The sequence below is a fragment of the Astatotilapia calliptera genome, chromosome 2, assembly GCF_964374335.1.
Source record: "Astatotilapia calliptera chromosome 2, fAstCal68.1, whole genome shotgun sequence".
Taxonomy (NCBI): domain Eukaryota; kingdom Metazoa; phylum Chordata; class Actinopteri; order Cichliformes; family Cichlidae; genus Astatotilapia; species Astatotilapia calliptera.
In genome coordinates, this window is record NC_137423.1 from 4,141,819 (window position 1) to 4,162,153 (window position 20,335).

General features: G+C 38.6%; 1 long non-coding RNA gene across 1 annotated transcript; it reads left to right on the top strand.

Moving 5' to 3' along the window:
• The first annotated feature begins 331 nt into the window (after nucleotides 1–331).
• On the top strand, nucleotides 332–18,944 carry LOC145420451 (uncharacterized). The gene is made up of 2 exons (XR_013901762.1): nucleotides 332–458; nucleotides 18,314–18,944. It is a non-coding gene; the product is annotated as an uncharacterized LOC145420451 (long non-coding RNA).
• The last annotated feature ends 1,391 nt before the right edge of the window (nucleotides 18,945–20,335 follow it).

A 20,335-nucleotide genomic window follows, 5' to 3' on the forward strand; every position in this document is an offset into this window, starting at 1 on the left:
AGGAACAACCTTATAGGGGTCTCCTTTTCTCTGTCTGTTAAATATCTGTCGGTAGTGGATTAGAAACTAAAAAACAGCCTAAACACAGAAGAAAAAACATATTTGTTGCAATCATGGACTTCCACAGATGGACTGATTTTTGTCCTTGTGGCTTGCACAGAAAATGAAAACCAAGTGGAAAGCTCAAGAGTGGAAGACGAGGAGGAAGAGAGGAGGGATGCAGCAGCCAAAACTGCTGAATTGCCAGCCTGCTTTCCCTTTACGCCACCAAACAGACACCAGGCAAGCTGACAAGGACAACTAACCCCAGCAGAGATGAGTCAGGGGTGGGGTGGAAACACTGGGATGTGGACTTTGTTTTTAACCTTTATTTATTCAGGGAAAGCTTGCTGAACACGCAGTCTCTTTTTCAAGCTCGTACGACAGATCCCGCAACCGCAGTCCTCATCTTACAGCAAGTATTCAACTTCACTGCATACTGCTAAAGTTTACCTGCCTTTCTCATCTTAATATTCTAAAGAATGAGGGCATTTCTGATTATTTCCTGAGGCAGATTTCCCCAGTGAATATGTGAATTGAAGCTGGTGTCCTTCCAGCTACAAACCACATGGCTAGGCTTTACTGTGTAAGAACAATGGTGTTAAATTGGTGCTCATAAAGGTTATTAAAGGTGCTACTTGTAACATTTTTTTGTTTCTCAAAATTAAGACCACATTTCCTATAAACCCGACACTTCCTGTGCCATGTGAATGTGTTTTGAAAAGTAAAAAGAAGGTAATGAGCCAGTAACAGCCCTTGATAACAGCAGCAACTTGTTCCAAGAGGTTTTAACTGTCATTTTGAATAATTGCAGTGGTGTAATATTTGCACAGCAAAACAGCTCTTATATTACAGCTTGCAGCCCTTTTTCATTTCAGCATAAGGAGACCAAGCAGTTTATATACTTCACAGACTTTTCCAAGGAATTGGTTGTTTATGGAAATACAGTTCTATAATTTTCTAATGATTTTTGAATTGTAAATCATGACATCTGGGTTTAGACTGTAGATTGTAGAGTAAGGAACTTATTCATGACATCCCTGGTGGGTTTGGTTGCAGAGATGCAATCTTCCCAACATCCAATATAAAATGTGGAATAACTCTAACCCTCGTGCTGTTTACTGAGCATCACATTTTAGCTGGGCATAGGAATATTTTTACGGTCATATGGTTCGCTTACTGTCCAATCATTTTTGCTCTTGTGTGTCTTATTACCTATCATATAGCTATAATCAGGCTGGTGTGAGGTGTTTCAAGCCTCTGTGGGTTTTACGGATGGGATTGTTTCGGCCTGAAATATCTCTTCAATTATTTATGAATGTTCATGGTGCAGAAGAGGATGAATCTTAATTAACCTGAAAATTGCAGCAGCTTCCCTGTAATGCTACAACCTGGTCAAACTTTTTACTCATTATCTAAAGAACTTTTCGATACTTTCTTCAAATTCTAATAAAATGAGCTACTCGCCTACAGGAAAATCCTACATAAGGCATCATCCCTGAAAAAACTCCCCACTAAAATTTGGTGCATTTGTTACAGTGATGTTGTTGCAACCATTAAGAGGTGCTGAAAACTAAAAGAAAGGCCCAGGTTGTCGTAAAACAAGATTTTTGTTTAAGAGGCTCATTGTTACCCAGGACAACTGGAAAACTTGACCTGGGCCACAGGAAATCTATGTTCATTGGTCTGCTTTGCCGCAGAAAGGCTAAGTGATGCCAACTGTAACAGAAAGTATGCCTGTGTGTGGTTTTATGAGTCAGTGTGTGTACATAAATTCTCACGTTTCTCAGCATTACCTGAGATGAGTCCCGCAGCCTGATTAAAGGACAGCGGATACCCTTACATCAGTGGTTGCCATAGCAATTAATTGCCGCAAATTACCCAGAGTGTGGCGGTCATTTCCTCATTAAGTGCTTTGGGAGGTCACAGAGGCTAGCATTACACCCATCAAATGAAGTGTTCTCCATCAAGTCCTCAGATTACTGGGAGAGTTGCCGCAGCCTGAGAAGGATCAAAAAAGTTTCACTGTTCTCTGATTAATTCGTGTTTTTTTTTTACTTTTGTCTTTGTGGGTTTTGCCCTTTTTCTGCATCCACTCAAGTGCTTGTCTTTCTCAATAACATTTGTTTAATACCTTTAATTCCAACCTTCTTCTAAATATCTACAGTTCTGATTACAGATTGTCTCCCTTTATCCCAGGAGAAATTATCTTCACATCTGTCTTCTCTAGTGAGCTTCATTTCTCTGTGTGTGTCTCTATGTTTCTCTATTTTAAAATTCATCTTCATTTCTCCTGCTCATCCTGTCCTTCCTTCCTATTTCATCTCAGCATTTGTCTCTAAATGTTTTTGGGGTTTTTTTGCTTTGTCTTTCCTCCAATATTTTCCATCTTTAGTCGTGCCAACTCCGTTTATGTTAATGGGAAAAATTGGTTGGAAAAAAAAACAGATACAAATTTCAGTGCGAATGTAGCAAAAATGCAGCTGAAGAAATGAATCCTTGAGAGAAAAATGAAGATGATTTAAAAAACAGTTAAAGGATGAACAAAATGTGGGAGTGATTTACTGAGGAGGCAGAGGTAAAAAACAGAGGAGGAATGAGATGAGCAGGGTGAAGAGCAGAGAAGCGTTGGAATAGTAAAGGTAAACAGGCAAGATACAGAAGTCACTGCAGCGAGAAAGGTCAAAGCTGTTGTAAATGTAAGCGCGTAATCAAAAACTTAAACCAACAGATTATCTTCATCAAGACAGAATATTTAAGGCTTATTGCAGTATTAGAAATATGTGAAGAATGACATGACTGTCATAACATTTGTATAAGGAAATGTTTTTAAGAACGATGGCTCCTTTGCCCTCCTCTCCCAAAGTAAGATTTAATGTGCACTGATGTCTGAATGACTAATGTTTCCATCGAAGCTTTTTCTCCCCTCTCTATTATTTTGGCTTGATTTCAAAGTTTTATCAACACACCGTGTCTCTTTGATTGTTTAGAAGGGAGGTTTTCATTCAAATGCACGCATAAATGAGGCTCATTCGCACACGTATGATATATACAAATAAGAGTGAAAACACAGATGCAAAAACATATTTAGTCTAGAGAAATAACACGATTCAGTGTCTGTGTGAAGTTCAAATCGATTTCTTCATGTGTTGAGTGATATAGACCACACAGGAAGTAGAGACGGCACGATACCACTTTTCAATGTCCGATACCGATATGAATCCGATATAGTGTATTTGTTAATCAATAAAACTGTTTTATTAATATGTTGCTGCATTTTGTAGAAGTTCATACTCAAGTTTTTTTTAAAAACACTAAAGCTATTCTGTTATAACTGTATGCAAAAAACTATTTTATAGTTCAGCAATACTGATCAATCTAATAAACGTAAACCTACACCATCCTCCATATTCTGGTATTTTAAAGAGTAGCAGAAATATTAAGCAACATAACTAATAGGGTTGCAAACTCCCACAAAAAATAAATAGGGAACCACCCCCCACCCTCCGCTTCGTGATGCTTAATCGACGTAATCAACGATAAAGATAATTATTTATTAAAAGCTACACATTTTAAATGAGAATAAGAAAGAAAAGTACGTCTTTGTGCCCCCTTTTCCCTGTTAATGCCCTATCGGCCCCCCTGGCTAAACTTTGCTAGATCCGCCCCTGCACAGTTACCAGCCGTCAGCTAGAAAAGGATCCTGGTGTAGAAAGAAATATTAAATAAATTCTAACAACAGATTATCAAGCTTAAACGTGCTGCTGTTGTTTATCCGCTGGTTTCCTCTTTCTGGTGCAAAGTTGGCCAAAAACAAACAAGAGAGACGGAGTCGTGACAGAAAAGCCGATCAGCTGATCATTAATCAGTTTCGTGATTGAAGTAGCAGCAGGAGAGGGAGGGGGAAAGAAGAGGAAGTCGCTCCATATATCGGTTGTTAAGCTTAAAGTGGGAATGCTTTACTAACATTCAGAGATGAACTTACACACTGCTTTACTTCTCTGGGATCACTTCCTTGGAGATGAAATGCGGGGTTGCTAGCGAAGCTGCAAATGCTCAACCAGAATGCCGACAGGCCTTGCACAGCCACAGTCACGTGACGCATACCGCCCCGACGTGCTAAAGCTATGAGCTGAATTACGTCATGTCGCAAGTTTTGTGAGGTGCTTTCGTGATATTTAATGGATCGGATTACATTTTTTATTTCTCTCCGACATCCGATCCAGTAGTTTAGGTCAGTATCTGACCGATACCGATACGTAATATCGGATCGGTCCATCTCTAATAGGAAGCCAATGTTTCTGCTTTGTATCCATGCTGAATCACTACAAGTCAAACGAAAAGCCCACACACACCACCAACTAATGCATCATGCACACACCGTGTGCTCATTCCTGAATGCATTCATTTTGGTGTGAAGTACACAATAAACAGGTTTCTCCCCCGACATACTTGTCTGCTACGTTTCCTGTTTTAACGCAGCTGCTTCTGTTTTTGTCTGAAATTGTGTTGTTTAGCTCAGATTTTAGTTTAAATGTCTGGGTTGCAAAATCGTTCCAGGTTACATCTGTGGTTATCGCATGATGGTTTGTCTGCAATAGGAATATTCTGTGAAGTGCTTCTTACAAAAACAAGTAAAAATCACAGTGTACAGCCCTGGAAATTGAAAAATCTGAAAAAATAAACTTGCTTATGTAGCGGCGAGACCTGTCACTTAGAGGGGCTTTAGATCCTTAGGGCTTAGGCACGATTTAGACGTTTGAGGAAGAGGAACAACGTGATCGCGATGAAAGCAGCTGAAAGTGCTCAAGAAGAATCAAGGCTATTGAACAGGCCAATCACAATACTTGCAGGCCGCATCGACCATACATGTAGCTACATTTCAAGGGACGTGCATGACAGGTTGCGCCGTAGGCTACAGTGTAGGATTTCAGAGAGGTTTTGCGGTTATGATGTGGCTGAGGTGTAAATTTCCTGTGGAATCATAAATCCCGAGTTAGCGACGTGAAATTTGTTGATGAAGTGTTAAAAAAATACCTCTAAAAACAAATACATTGGAGAGAACTGAAAAAGAGCTTATATACTTCAAAACTATACTTTGATTAGGTTTGAACCACCTCCTCCAAAGGGAATCTGCCCATTAAGTGGTCACTGTGAGTAGTTATTACTACCATAGAAATAGCTAGTAGGGGTCCTCCACCGCCATTGTTATTATCTCATTAAATAATGGTTATGGGTGACTATAGAGGATATAAGGACCGTACTCCCAATCAACCTTCATTATTTGGTTAGGTTTAGATACTAAAATTAGACTTTAAAATTACAATTTTCAGTCAAAACTGCAACTTTGTTTACAATGTGTTTATCAATGATCAGAATGGATAACATGCCTAGTGTAGCTTGTGGTTAGTGGTCCTTTAACTGATTGATAACATTCAAAGCAAGTGAATAGATGCAGTAAATAGTTTATACAACAAAATGCAAAGGACTAAATTGCCCAGGATGTATTGTTTTGAGTTCTGCTACTGATTATGTCAGAAAGTGATTTAATCAGCTTGCAGGAAATGTTCTTCCAGTTCCTCTCATGGGCATTAGACATTATATTTAAGCGTTTGTGTATCCAAGAAAATGAGACTTCTCACTACATTTCACAAGAAACTGTGCAAAGCATTACTGGAATCATTAATGCTGGTACTTCACTCCACAGCCTACAATCTGATTGGCAGTGATAAGCAGAACGGAGGAAGACAACAAGCCAACAAACAGCAAAAACTGTGAAGCTCACTCGTTAGAAATAATATCTCTGAGGGCCACGTACATCCAGGAAAATTAATATTGAAAGCAAAGAAAGGCATAGAGGAAAATGTACTGAAAGAGATAATTGAATGATGTACTTTAATTTAAAGAAAGCAATGACGAGAGGAAATAACCAGATATGAACCCGGATTTCTGCCACATTTATCAAATATCAGATATTTCCTACAGGGAGATTCCTGACCACCCAACCGCCAGTTTTACAGCATGACTCACATATATTAAAGAGGTAAGTTTACACCAGTATCTCGGAAAATATCTGGTACACCAAAGAACTTATCATATTCTTGATACAACAACCAACATGTTTGTAGAAGTTACAGCTGCCCATTAGGAGCCGGTAGTGGAGAACATGTTCCCGTAACATCTCTTATCACATTATAATTACCGGATTTGTTTGTGGTAGGTTTTGGATCTGATGCTAACAGGGGCCACACAGCCACTGCGATGAAAAAGGAAATTTAGTATTTAATAGAAATACTCTGTCTGTTTCCGCCATATACAACAGAGGACTAGATGTCTAAGAAAATACCAATCTTCTCTTGTGCCACATGTCCCTTTAGAAAGAAAGGAAGAAACAAGATATAGTTTATCTATGTTGGCAATCTGACTTACTCAGTACATTAAAATAATATTCAAAGAAGCAATACCTTTTATTTCCTTTAAAAAAAAACTCCCTGGAGAAGATAACTCATTTTTCCATAAACACATGGGCCAACTGCAAACCTGAAAACAATCCCAAAAAGAGCTTTCCGTTGATCTGCACAGTGATTCTCCTGCACAGGTACAAATAGAAGCTGCAGGGCTTAAAACCCTGACTGCTCATCACTGATTTGTTACCCGTTGAAGGCTCTTGCAGCTTGGTCAGGGCTTTAATATCATTCAGGTTTCTCCTTTGCTAACTTTGTGTTAGTGTGATGTCTTTGCAGATGTTTACAAAGAATCAATGTCATGTTGGCAGCATCAGATAGATGTCTCTGTCTTCTTTTCCTTGTGTCCGTGCAAAAAAATTAATTTATAGACCACATTAGCATCAGCTGATTATGATTTATAAAAAAAATACAACAGAGTTTCAGCTTTCATTTTATGAAGTCATAACTTAGATTAACTTAGATTCAGGAACAAGACCACATCTCACCCTAATTAGATTTCCTGTTTAAACAGTTGTATAGGCTTGTCTACTCCTTTTCTGTCCCATTTGTCTCAATTGTCACAACCCTCACCCCAAACTCTGTTTTTCATTCTCTTTTTCTCAATACAAGAACAACAGTAAGGCCTCACTGAAATTCCCTCGGCGGGTTCTTCAACACCTGGAGGCTTACAAGCCAACTTCACCCTGCCATCTCTGATCCTCATGGTCATATTAGTCATTTTAATCCATTTGTATATTTTAATGATCTCGGGGTTTGTAAATTACATGTCTGATAGTTGCAAGTCAGGAATATCCAAATCCAAAATCTTAAAAAATCACAAGTTCATATTGAAAATATAAACACTTACTGAAGACTCATTCAACATACTACAATGCTGCAGTTAACTGTCTATGATTTAATTTTTTTAGGGGATAGAAAAGTTCCAGCCCAAAAAAGAGGGAACATGAAAGATGGTAATAATCCCACGAAGACCTATTCACAGAAAAACAGAGAAATGAAGATGTAGAAGGCACGTTGCCCACTAAGATCAGATAAAGTGGAAACCATGCCTTTCTCCAGGTCATGTGGGTTCACAGAGAGAGTGGTCAGTTTATTATTTACATGATGTTAGCTAAAATGCAATCCTGGTTATTGTTGGCATGCCCAAAAGAACGAGGCAGGAGATGACGCTGTAAGATTTGTTTGCTTTTAGTGGCTCATCAGCAACAAATCTTACCAAGAGAGGAAAACACAGTCCATATGTCTACGCTTCATTAAAGGAAAGAAAATTGAGTATAATTCATTTGTTTGCCTGTGTGTGTTTGCGGGCGCAAAGCATGCATGTAAATGCACAAAAAAATGTGCATAATTTAAGATGAAACAGGAGGAACATTAAATGATTAAATGTATGAGCAGCTGCTGGTGCATAAAGAAGGAGACCTGCTTGTGCGCCATATGCTGCATATTCAGATTACACATATAATCATCGGCTCGTGTTACATTTTTCTTGCCTCTTTTCCTGTTCCAATTACTTTTCTCTTTATGTTTTTTGTCAGGTGTCACAGATTACTGCCATCAAAGAAAGACTAAGACTCGGTACAGATATATTTACCTAATTGGAGATGTAGATTATAGTAACACATGAGCTCAAATTCCACCCTTTCCCCCCCTCTCTTGTTCTATCAGCTACTCTGCACAGATATTTCTGCTGGAGTGCAAAATTATTTCTGTGTGCAGCACAAAACAGAAATAAAGAGAATGCAAAGCATAATAATCAACCCAGAGCCAATTTCAAAAGCTGACAAACCTGTTCAGAACATAAAAACATTCTTTTGAAATCCACTTCATCAGTTTATTTCTTCTGTTTTATATTATTTCTCTCTGCTCTTAAACCCTTTTGAGCAGTTCTTTGTCATCATTTTCCCTCCCTCTCTTTCCCCCTGGTCGCGTTGCTTTCCACTGATTGTCACCATCAAAGAAAAAACAACAGATTACCTTCATATGTAAGCATTCAGAGTTCCAGCGGCAGGGTGGATACACTTTAAAAGATTTTTTTTAAACCAGATTTAGCCCAATTAGAACAACATCAATAACATAAATCCAAGAATGCAGTATGTCATAGCTTTTCCTTGGAGGCCCTGCTAATCCAAAATGGATTGCCGAGGGTAACATTTGGTCTAATTAGTTAGGGAAGTTTTGCATGCCAAATTCATGCTTTGTGAGAGTTGAGGTAATATAAACAAATGGTTCATGAAGCATTTGGCCATTAAAATACACAAGTTTAATTGCACAACCGCCAGCGCTGCCGCAACAACAGTTATTCCAAAGTCTAATGAAGCAGGAGAAGAAGAAAGGTTAGTGTAAGAGAATAGATGCATTTATTAAAAAACACCGTGATCAAAGCAGCAGCGTAACTGCGTGAGGTATTACACATGAGAAAACCAAAGAACATGATGTAATGTCGGGAATAAAATACATTACAATAGTCTGAATGAGTAGGAACGATGTCAAGAACCATAACAGTAAGAGTGCAACAAGGTAAGGGAAAAATCAGGAAAAGTGGGAAGCTGAAGAAATTGTTTGAACTCATGTGGAGGAAGGAAAAGGAGAAAAAAGAGGAATGATGAAAGGAGTGAGGAGAATGAGAGATGTTAGAAAAAAGAATGGCAATCAGTGAAGTCATGAAACATAAACTGGTGAAGCAATAGGCATAAATTGGTGTCGTCACCCTTTGAGTTAAATACATTCGCCAGTCAATTCATTAGGCACACCTTGCCAGGTTGAACCCTTTTTGCATTCAGAACTGTCTTTCTGCAGATTTGGCAGCTACTAGTACAGTGAACTCAGTGTCATTTTAAATAAACTACTTTGATATAATTTGAGCTTTGTGACGTGGACATCATAGGATGAATACACTGTAGTCAAAGAATGCTAAAAGTGTGCCAAATATCCTCACATTATTATGCACCACCAGCCAAAGCCAGAATGAGTCCGTGATTTCATGTTGTGCATTCCAGATTCTAAACCTACCTGAATCAAATGTCACCAGTTTCCTGTTCCTGGCAGTAGTGGCACCTGGTATGGTAATCTGCTGGCGTAGCCTGTCTGCTTCAAGCAATGGTCTTCTGCATACCTTGATTGTTATGAGTGATTATATAAGTTACTGTTGCCTTCCTATTAGCTTGAAACCCTTGTGGATCTCTGGCATCAACAAGGTATTTTATTTTCCCAGAGAACTACCGCTATCTAGATGTTTTCACTTTCTTTTACCTATTCTTTGTCAACTCTAGCGATGGTTGTGTGGGAAAAATCCCAGTAGATCAGCAGTTCCTGAAATACAAAGACAAACCCATCTGGAACCAACAACCATATCACAACAATCTAACAGAGTGGCCTTAAACTTTATTCATAGCTTTAAAAAAATTTGTTTTTAAATAGTTGCTGCAAGATTCCTCACATATTCAAAGAGAAACATGTGGAAACCCAGCCACGGAAAGAAGGAGACTTAAAAGACAGAAAGCATGATTTTGTTTAACCAGACATTGTATATTCACTCTACGCTTCTGGCTTGTAGTGTCTTTCAGTACATCCAACCAAAACCCTGAATATTAGAAAATCTGTGTTTTTCTGAATGTCTGAGTAACTCTGCAGGGATATGGCTTTTGTTGACATGACCATTTGTCACAGATCTCTCAAAGCATGCAGGTCTGGAGCTTCACAATAACAGCCAACTTTTGCCAACCCCTACATATTACTTACCAACTGTGAAGTCAAAAGTAAGAGTTATGCTTTAGATTTTTTTGGTGGTGTCAAATGATTTCTTTCTAAGGCCAACCACCCAGTAGTCATTGCTTTGTCAGAACACCAAATGCAATTTCCACCATAAGCCAGAGTAATAATTTGCTCTGACAATTCAGGTATGTCGAAAGACAGTTATAATAATCAAGAGTGAGAACATTTACAGCGTATAGGAATGTCTTGAGTCTTTCACAGTGGGAGGTCGATAAAGCTCCAATAATGGCCATGCCAAAGTGTGGGTTGCTCAAAGCTGTTGGCTCAACTGTCTAGTGGGCACTTGGTTGTACCTACAGCACAGACGCAGGTTCATTCATGTTCTCCCACTATATGTGTTACATCCTGCATTCTCGTGAGAAAAGGGACACTGTTTACTGTGGAAGTTTATACTTGACAGAAAAGAAAAGGTTGAAAAGCTTCATAAGTAATAAAAACCATTTTGTGGTATTAATTTAAGGTTTTATTTTTGTTATGTTATATTCAGGACTTTGATGTTTCAGCACTAAACAGGATGAGGCTGAGACACCTAACATCAAGAAGATTTGCATTATCATTTAGTTTTGAGCTAAGATAATGGAAGATTGAGGAGAGGTGTTTCTAAGTTAACTGGATTTGCTTCCATATCTGTTGCTTGTGAACACACTGCTCTGTTTCAGGAAGTATTAAACTTTTAATTTGAATAAATCACGAAAAGACACATAGTAAAATGTTAAAACAGAATGACAATACAAGATATTAGCACATGTAGCGCTAACCTAATAATATTCAGCCCTTGCGTTCATTTATGGTTAAAACAAGCAGTTGCTATGGAAACACAACAAACGCACTGAGATTTTTCGGGATCCTTTTGAGCTTTCGTGTATATGTTATCAGTAACTGTGCAAGCTTCTTTATCTTCATCAGTCTGTCATCTGTTTGGGTTATCAGAGCGCGTGTGTTGCCCGAGAAGCTGCTCGACTTTTAGAGTATCTCCACTCTTTTTTCCATAAATTTAAAAAGGACATGAATCATATGCTGGGTCGTGTGTACATTTTGGAGTGTTTTGGAAAGAACAGGTCATCACCATCATCAAAACTACAACTGAGGGAATATCTTCTGGTGGTCCATCTCTCCAGGAGAGACTCAGAGACTTGGAAACAAACAGTACTACAAGTACTTTTATTTTGGTTGTTTTTGTGTATGATTAAAGTTGTAATAACTGCAGGCTTGTACCTTAAGCCTGAACCACAATTTGCCTTTTTTTAAATTTTTTATCAGAATCAAATATTTGCTGGTGTATTTCTTTTGTACTACGGCCGTTGCTAAAGAAAAGAGCAAACAAAACATTCAGTAATAATTCTGTTCTAAATATTTTGTGATTATCCATCTCTTTCCTAATGTGCCAAAACGGCCATGCAAAGTCTTTCCTCTGCTACAAAAGTTCAACACTAGTAGCTGGTGGTCTAACCTTTCTTCCTTATCTTTAGGGCACTACAATGCATGTTTGTGTTTATGCAGATGCTATCGTGTGATTCGCTGGGTTCACTACACCTTTACCATCAGAGAAAGGGGATGTTTTCATTGTTGTTGCTTGAGAACTATCACAGTAGTGATGACCTGTGGTGCCTCAGACAGGAGCTCCTTTGTAAGAGGTGTGGCGTTAAGGAAGCTGATCTCTGAGAAAATAGGGATCAGATCAGAGAAGAGATGTTCATCTAACCACAGAGCTGGGTCTGGGTGTTTTCTAACATTGTGTTTCAGTGAGATGCAGGAGCTTTGGGTGTGTTTGTTTTTGTACACGATTGTGCAAAGATGAGGAGCAGAGGTGAAAAAAGATGGGAAGGCTGTGAAATAGCATTACCATCATAGCATCACCAAATACCATCATGTCATTCATGCCTTTTTTCAGATTTATTTAACAGTACAAAGGACGCTTTCATAAAATAGGTATCGGGTAAATAAATCCAAAACTAGGAAGTAAAATCAGTTTCAGCATGTTTCACCATATAGTGTACACATACGCTACATGGCCAATAGTGTGTAGACACCTGAACATTACATCTGAATACATGAAACTTTTGAAGATACCATTCCAAAACCACGGGTATAAATATAAGGTACCCCATTCATTCTTCCAGGAAGGCTTTCCACAAAATTTAGGAACCTGGCTGCTGGAATTTTCCCTCATATGGGTCCAAAAACATCAGTGAGGTCGGGCACTGATGCTGGGCAATAAGACCCGGCTCCTAGTTGGCTTTCCAATTCATCAAAATTGAAATGAATCGTTTGAGGTCAGCTCTCAACAGAGACCAGTTCTTCCACAACAAGCTTTAAAACGGCTTTATGTTTTACCTCACTTCACAAGGACATCAAATCCTCAAGCGCTGAACAGAGTAGGAAGCATTGAGCTTATAGCAAAAATGGCATTTTAGCAATATTCCCAAGCTTCTATCCAAGCCAGGAATATTACCAATAGGGATAGGATATTATTAGGCTGTGTTTTCTTATCTTAAGCAATAATAGTTAAATGTATTATTATTATTATTTGTTCTGCAAAAGCAGGGAGAACGTAATTTCCATCCTGCTTAGATTTGTACATTTTATTATGTCATGCACATTTCATCATTTTAAGGTGTGAGTTCTTACAAAACAGCCTCACAGTTGATGAAAGAAGGTTTTTTAATAAACTGAAGGAAGGAAGCAAGATGTTGCGCTTCATAAAAAATCTTTTCATGAGGGTGAGAAAGTGAGGACGTAGCCAACACATCAGGCCGCGGGGTCACGCTTTTTAATAAAGCAATGAAATGCAATAAGGTAATTTTCATGTTGTAACCTTTCGTTACACAACAGACTTAATTCAAAACGGATTCATGTTGTCACATTTCCGACAGCATAAAAGAAATTCTGTTCTGTACAAAGAGCACCTGACATAATGGGAAACCTTTAGTGCCGGGACACACGTGTATACTGAAAACCTGGGAAACGCTGAATTTTGCACCATGAAATCATAGTGTTGACTGCTATTAAAGTAAATGGTGTACTGCTTCTACACACTGATAGTGAAACAGCAGCAGCAGGTCTTAGTTGTACAGTTTTCTGTCATTAGGAGTGAAAGAAAAACGTTTTAATATAAACAAGCTGTACCAGGCTGGACTTGCTGAAGCAGTAACAGGGGGCACCTCACTAGTTTTAAATTGGCCTATAAAAACAGTGTAACCTATAACAGAAACCTGAATCTAATATAAAAGGAGAATGCTGAAATACATACAGGCCGAGGGAGCCTGACTTCACCTACATTTATATACTTTCATGTGTGAACTTGCAAGTGTGCAAGTGTAGAGAGTATTAGGCAGTAAGTCATACATGCAGTAATTTGGTGGAATTCCTGTGGTCCTGTAGAAACACTGACAGCCAATAAATACAGCCTGTTAAGCCCGACTGATAACTTTAACCCCTGACTCTGATTTACAGGTGGACAAACACAAGGTAACTCCCGGTCCCATCGAGGGTGTGTGACTTTTGTCTTCGTCTGGAAAAGAGACAAAAATTATTTTTTATGCTGTTGTTTAAGGAAATGAGTGTCATATGCTCCTTAACTTACGATCCAAATAGCCAAATAATTTAGAGCAGCGGTCCCCAACCTTTTTTGCGCCACAGACCGGTTTATGCCCGACAATATTTTCATATTTCCAGTACCGAAAAAAAGAAAATTTATTCATAACACACGTGAAAAGACCCAGGAAAACTGAGTTAACGATAAAAACGATAACAAAATAACGCTGAAAACCGATAAAAACCCTGAAAACCAGACATTTCACACCTGAGCCTCAACTCTCGCGGCCCGGTACCAAATGACTCACGGACCGGTACCGGTCCGAGGCCCAGGGGTTGGGGACCGCTGATTTAGAAGATTCTAATGTGTGATCAAAGTATCCAAACCCAAATCTTTTCCTAAAATTAACCAAGTAGTTTTGTAGCATAAAGACCACCAAATATCATTGGAAAGCAAAAATGACAAGAAGGAAAATAATAATGCCAACATGACCCCAAACATCCTTGGTAAAAGTCCTGTGTTCATGAGTTTGTTGGTTCTCCAGATATTTATCGTACAAGAATATCTTGTATTTACTTATGACTTAGAGGTACTCCACATCGATCTGTTTTTTTGTTTGTTTGTTTTGTTTTTTGCCTGATGAAAACTTAAAATATCGTTTTACCTGATATCTGAGTGCCCCTGTTTTTCCTGTTTTTACTTTCACCATGTTCTTGGGTTTTGTTGGGGCTTTTTTGCTGTTTTGTTTTGGGGTGAAGTCATGTTTATTCATAAAGCACATTTAAGTCCAACAGATATTGATCAAAGTGCTGCACAACAATCAAACAAACAATTAACAAAGTGAAATTACAAGACAGTAAGTGAACATAACTAAATACATCATTATAAATAATTAAAAAGATCAACCCATGGTGCTTGCAGAACGACAGCTGAAAAGTTATTTAAAAGTCAAATGAAAAGGATGAAGAGAAAAGGTAAAGGTTGAGATTTGAAGACTGTTAGTGAAGGGACAACCTAATCTTGAGGGGGAGGCTGTTCCAGAGTTTTAGTGCTGTGACTGCAAACGGCTGATTGGCTGTAGAATCCGTTCTGGTACCTGGAACTATTAACAGCTGCTGGGCAGCTAACCCCTAACCCCAACCTAAGCGTTTGAGAAGGGGCATAAAAGTGATTGAAGGGTACTTAAGGCTACGAAGCTTGCTCTGACAATGGACTTAAGGTGCAAATCTAATTTCAAAATGGAATCAAAACTTCTACCTAAGAAACAAAGTAATGTTGAGTGGCCTGACAATAAGGGGTTTCAAAAAACAGGATTTCAGTTTTATTCCCATTGTGTAGAAATTCTGCAAAAGCCAAGTTTTAATTTCAGTTGAACAACATTTTAAGGAATTTACTGAGGTGTCAATATCTGGTTTTAGAGCTAGATGAAGATGCATATGATCAGCAGACACTATTATGCTTTTAAAATATCGATCTAATGAGTAGCTGAAAACAGAATAGGGCCCAAAAATAGACCAGTGTGATACACTGCAGGGCTAGAGGGAAACCAATAAATCGCTGAAGTTGGGAAATCAGTATTTCATGATCCACTGTGTCAAATGCAGCAATAAGATCACATAATGGAAGCAAGGTTGAGTAACCAGCACTGGCAATGTATAATAGATCATTAGAAACAAGCCCAGATTCAAAAATCTCATCATTGCCTTTCAAACTTTTGGAAGACAATTTTTCCTGGAAATTCAGCCAAAAATGTAAATTAGAGATTAAAATATCCCAGAACAGGACTTATCCCTAAAAATGTTCTTATAAAGGTTAAACTCCAAGGTCCAAAGAGTCTGGGAAGAATGATATCAGTGTTGAAGATAGTGGGTTTCAACTTATCAACAATGTTACTTAAGTCTAAAATTAATAAAACTGGTAGAAGAGGAAGAGTGGGGAATTTAAAATGTTAAAATTATGTTGTGAGAAGATTATTAACATTTCCTTTCTTTCTTTTTTATACATGGATATTTTTAAAAGGATATTACATTTGCATTTTTTTTATTTGCATAGCCAAATGTGGAAGTGGCAAAGCAACTAAGAGCAGAAAAGTGAAAAAAAAAAGGGAAAAAAGCAAGAAAAGCGGATTTGTTTTTGCTGCATTTCGTACTAGTCTTTGGTTTATTTACTTCTTTTAAGCAAACAAGTTAACAGCATCCTACTGTGTCTACTGTGCCACCCTGGTTTTATCACATTCTTTTCAGCCAGGTTGCGACCAGCACATATTACATTGTTCCAGTGTCGCCTTAAAAGCACCTGAAAATATTTCTGACACTAAATAACAAAATATCAAGACATTTACAAATCAGAGCATGCGATGGATTGTAAACTATACACCCCAAGGTGGTAACAAAGTTCAACATCTTTAAGAGGGCAGAGGGAGTGAGACAAAGTGAGATATATATGGACTAAGTGTGAAACCTGGGGGGAGGGGGGGCTAAGAACATGAGCTCATGACTGCAGCAATAGTGAAACATTAGTGTTAAGTGCTTGTAAAAGCCTTCTTTGCATTACCTCAGAGTGTGAGGAGGTGAGAAATGGACTTAATAATACAGCTCCTATGAAAACTTAATAGTTAATGGAAGGTAGAGAAAAAAGCTGCAAACAACACGTCAGAAAGCCACCAGCACCACACGCACACGCACACTATTTACAGCAGCACTAAAAGTGCTAAATGCTACTAGCTGTGGCTGTACTAGTGGCCCACACAGGCACAGCTGGCATGTAAAATATTGTACTGTATATGCAGTCAGAGCCTTTCCTCATTCTCTACATGTTGTAGTTGGCCACCAGCACGCTGATCATAAATATAGCAAAGCCATTCTGAGTTGGCTGAAAAGAGGTTAAAGGCTAAATGCTGAACAGAAACCATTTCTGACAGCTCTGGCTTCTTTTTCTTATGCTAAATGGGAGTTTTGAGAATTTAAAAATATTTTGAAATTTATACAGTTCAAACTATTTTACAAAGCCATGAAAGTGGGTGATTGGCTCCGTCGTTTCCTTCCTGGGTCTGGCCCGTGGAGTTTGCATGATCTGCCTGTGACCGTGTGAGTTTTCTGCTTTGGTCTTCTCCCACAGCTTTTGCAGGTTGGATTAACTGAAAATTAAATTTCCTGAAGGTTCCTCCTTGGGCTTCACGTGTCCAGCCATCCTTCAGTCATACATAAAAACGGTACATGTTGGGTTATTGTGAAAGCATTATAAAAGAGCTGCTTGATTTTAATCTATACGAATGAAAAATCACCAAATTTAAACACATGAAACGAAACAAATCATTCAATTTCATTGTGGGCAGCAAGCACCGCTCAATAGATCATTTTCATTAAGAAATTCCATACACTCCTTTACAGTCTATGTCTGATGCTGTCACTGTGGCCAGCCCTGACCCTGAAACTGTCCACTCTCAGGTCAGATTACAGTCACAATGAGTTATGCAAAGTTCTGGTGTATTTTCTTCTGTATCATTGTGTGCTTTTACAGCTGGATCCATTACATTACGCTCTTTATATTCTCCCCGTCTGGGGGGGGTTAAATCTCTCTTGGTAGATTAACAGGCCCCTTTGGCCGCTTGGACCAGTGTGTGTAGAGTGAGTGTGTGGCAATGTAAGCGCTAGCTGGCATCCAGATGTTGAAACAGTAGCTGTGCTTGGAAAAACAGCTTTTGTTTCCATGTATACTGTTCCTTTTGTGAAACAAGCATTTCTTCTACTATTTGTAACTTCATAGAAGCCATTTTTAGTTCTTGTGCACTGAATTGATAACAGCAGGATCAACATTTCCAATACAGCACGATGGTAGCAGTGGAATTTTGAGTAGCTGGATTATCAACGTGGTATTTGTCTCATCAAGCAGGGTTTGTTATTTAAGATTTCATTTATCTATAGAGTAAATTTTTCAAGGTTTTCTCTACAAAGAAAAAAAAGAAGAGGAGAGAAAATGCTACGTAAAGGATCATCTCTATTTTGGGACAATTACCACTTCTTATGCAGGATTACATTGGTGGTAACAGTTTAGAGTGACCCTGTGTGCCTCCAATCTATTGTAATGGCAATGTAATGTGACGCAGGACAGGACTTTATGCAGTCTTGTGAAAGACTAGCCAGCCCATGATTCAGTAGCTTGTATAGTCACTGCAGGCAGTGATAACGTGAAGTAATAATTTTCTGTATGACTTTATCCATCTCTCATATTATTACTGAGGACTTTTGTTCCTCTCTTCTTTAAAACTTCAGCTGATTCAGTTATGCACACAGCGTTTTAGGCTGAGATCTGGACCTTTACTGGGCCATTGCTGCCCTTGTAGGTGGTTTATCTTGAGGCGTTATCGTGGAGTTATGCAGCTCTATGTTTAGCTATAACAATACAATGTGTGTCTTTGACATGATTTTCTCATAACCAGCATTTCTGATATAATCCCTTCCCAAATGCAACATTAACTCCAGTTCACTGTTTTTCCTTCCAGGGATAACTTTCTGCTAACAACCAGATGAAGAACACCCCAAAAACCTGCTGTTAAGAAGATGGTCATCTATAGCCATCAGAATTTCTGCTTGTCAGAGTCACTACAATCCCTGCCACTTGTCCATTTCTCCTGCTTCCAAAAACAACAACTTCAAGAATTGAGTCTTCACTTACTGCCTAATACATCGCACCCCTTGACAGCTGCCAGTGTAACAAGCTAATCAATATTACTCGCTTTACCCATCAGTGGTTCTAATGTGTGGCTGATGGGAATATATTTGACTTTAAATGCTAATTTTCAGCAACTGTTCATGTTTTAATGCCATTATTAACTAAAGGCTGAGCAATAGGGCTATTTATTATGCGTGGCTTTCACACAGTCAGGGTTCAGAATTGAGTAAATTTTGCATTTGCTCTGGCTACAATGTAACAAATCATTGATTTCATTATACTAGTTGTTACCAGTGTAAGTTAATATACAATTCAAAGGCCACATCTGGGAGATGGCTAGGAAGCTGTTCTTGTTATTTTTCTTTTTTATGGAAAATAAATTTATGTTTAAACCTTGTTTTAAGGGATTCGTCCTGGTTAAACACCTTCTTGTAAATGATTAAAGATGTTTTTAGATTGTACACTAGGTTCTTCTTGGTTGTGCTTTTGGGGTTAAGACTCTGATACCATGTTCAGAGGGCTTAGTGGGATTGATGGGTTTACATGCCTTCTTATATCTGTTTCTCTAACTTTTCCTTCTGCAGTCTCAAGGTTGTTGTCTAAATAGCCCAAAATGATAAAGTCCCCAAAGAGAAAACTGCAAAAGCATATTTTGTGAAATGGGAAGTGAGTGAAAAGCCTCTCTCTCCCGCTCCTTTGCTCTCCTTCTCGCTCTCTCTCTCTGCAGCCGTTTTCCATTATCAGTGCCCAAACCAGCTTGTTAAAAAGAGTGAAACTCAAACCACAGTTTTGAAAATTACAGAATTCCTTCATAAATGCCCAACCCTCCCAGCGGCTACACTGGGTTCAGACTTGAGGTGAGACCGCCATACTACAAACTACACACAGACACACACACACATATTACACAGGTACTTTATATGCATATGGATATGTTTTGTATACTCTATATACTGTGTATAAAAACCTTCATGTTTTAGAACATGCTCATTTTTAGCCTAAGAGGTGCATTTCTCACATGCAGATGCATATATAATCTGCATATATGTGTGTGTGTGTGTGTGTGTGTGTGTGTGTGTGTGTGTGTGTGTGTGTGTGTGTGTGTGTGTGTGTGTGTGTGTGTGCAATAGCAGGCTTGTGGCTCCATCACTGTCTCCTTTTTTAGTCTTTAAGCATTTCTTACAGCAGCTGAGGCTGCTACATGCAAACTGTCCACTCCAGCAACAGCATTATCACTTACACAGAAAGGCATAAATTTCAGAAAATAGTATTGGGAATAAATAAAGGCTAAAAAGATGATTTTCCTTTTTTCAATAGTGCACCTTGCCACTTGGTTGAGTGTTTTTCCAAATCGTTTAACTGGCAGGCAAAATGGTGCAGGTATGGTGACAGTGAGTCAACTACGCTCTCCTGTTTCTAAGCAGCTGCTGTTTAATTTCCCTCCTGTGTGTGCATATGTGCCAGCCTGACCAGCGAATTGTAATTATTCTCAGCTGCTCCTACAGGTAAATGTGTTGAATGGCTCTAATGAAAAATTTACGCTCAGTCAACTTAGATAAGACCAAAAAAAAAAATCTGGAGGTGGAAAACCAATCTTCATGCTGTGTTTAGGGTTTGCAGCTGATACAGAGACAAAGCATTTGATACTGGTCTAAGCAGCAAGAGTGGAATAACACCAAACCACAAGTGTTTCACACATACATGCAGTTCAGTTTGCTCTCCATGAGTAATTCTATGTTCTGCTTTAGAGGGAAATTGGTGCACTTTGGCCATAATTGTTTCAAAACTGCTAGCTAATTATGACCTTTTGAAAACAAAGTGTAGAGATTGAATGTGACATTTCGCTGCGCCT